General features: G+C 32.6%; 1 protein-coding gene across 1 annotated transcript in view; it reads right to left on the bottom strand.

Annotated features, from left to right (window-relative positions):
• The window catches only part of LOC107597739 (voltage-dependent anion-selective channel protein 2-like), a 5,586-nt gene extending 4,461 nt beyond the window's left edge, over positions 1-1,125 (bottom strand). Inside the window, exon 1 of the mRNA XM_016288914.1 lies at positions 998-1,125. The gene's annotated coding sequence lies outside the window, so the exon portion shown is untranslated. The remainder of the gene's footprint in view (positions 1-997) is intronic.
• Positions 1,126-1,380: the final 255 nt, after the last annotated feature.

Raw genomic sequence — 1,380 nt, 5'->3', positions numbered from 1 at the left:
CACACACTCTCACACACACACACACACACACTCACTCACACATACACACACAGCCTCAGGAGACTCCATTTCTCCAGGATCAGTGCAGAACAAACCCTGCATGCGAAACGTAGTATGCATCGAACACCTGAACAAACTACTGCATACTACGTCGAATACTGCAACGGTTTCTTCCATTTCCAGTGTGATGAATGAACCATCATTTTATTGAATTTTAATGTTATCAACTTTTTATTATATTCCATTAATTGTCATATTTTATTACAACTTTACTTAATTATATGATCTTTTTAAACTGCAAAGAAAATGTACGCAGTACACACAATTAAATAACATGCCTAAACTACAGCTCGAAAACTATGTGAACATTTTTTTTTATCAAATATAAATATTTTTAATGTAAATGTATGCAATTTATTACATAAAATAACACTAGAGGACAACTTCTGCTGTCACTCATTTTAAATTTATACTAATGATTTTTATAATAATAATATTTTACACACACACATATATATATATATAATTTATAATAATAATAATTATTATTATTAACTAATTTGAAATACACAAAGTCCAACATTTAATTTAAATATACATATATATATATATAAAATTTATTATCTTAACTAATTTGAAATTGGCCAACATTTAATTTATATTCTAAATGTACTGTTAATATTAACGCATTTAAAATGAAGTAACACAAGAGGACAATATTCAAAACTGGAAAAACGTATTCTGTATAATAATTTTCTGACATCTTATTCTAAATTTATAATAATTTATAATAATAATTATTAGTAACAATATAACAATATAATAATTATAATGAGCTGTTGCAGTAATAATATTAATAATCTCTAATAATAAAGTCTGTTCGGTTCGAAGCGGCCTGGACCAACATACACCAGCATACATGTGTTCATTTAAAAGCCCAGCCTCGCATCAGCGAACACCGACACAGAAGAGACTCGGAGCTCTGAACGCCACTAACCGGTGAACGCGGGAGCAGAACCGGGAGCAGAACCGGGAGCAGAACCGGGACACGGAGAAACCGGCGACAGATGAAGGACGCTACAGGCTAACGCTAATATAACACAGCAGCTTCAGGACCCCTGAGCCACGCCCCGAATAATGCCTGACTCAAATTACATGATCAGCAGCTCCGACTGGATTATCTTGTTAAGAGTACATAACAATTAATTTCCGAATTGATGATTTTGTATTAATACATACATATCGGACATTTAGATCAATTTAGCTGAGGAGTAAATGAAGTTGACCGGATCATCAGATGCAGGACCGCAACGGAGAGCTCGGCAAGGAATGTAAAAATGTCAAAACAAACAAACAAACAAACATTTGATTATAAAATAA

The sequence above is a fragment of the Sinocyclocheilus grahami genome, unplaced genomic scaffold (assembly GCF_001515645.1).
Source record: "Sinocyclocheilus grahami isolate Dianchi unplaced genomic scaffold, SAMN03320097.WGS_v1.1 scaffold236.1, whole genome shotgun sequence".
NCBI classification, from domain to species: Eukaryota; Metazoa; Chordata; class Actinopteri; order Cypriniformes; family Cyprinidae; genus Sinocyclocheilus; species Sinocyclocheilus grahami.
Note: the sequence above shows the minus strand (reverse complement) of the source record. Positions and strands in the feature narration are given on the sequence as shown.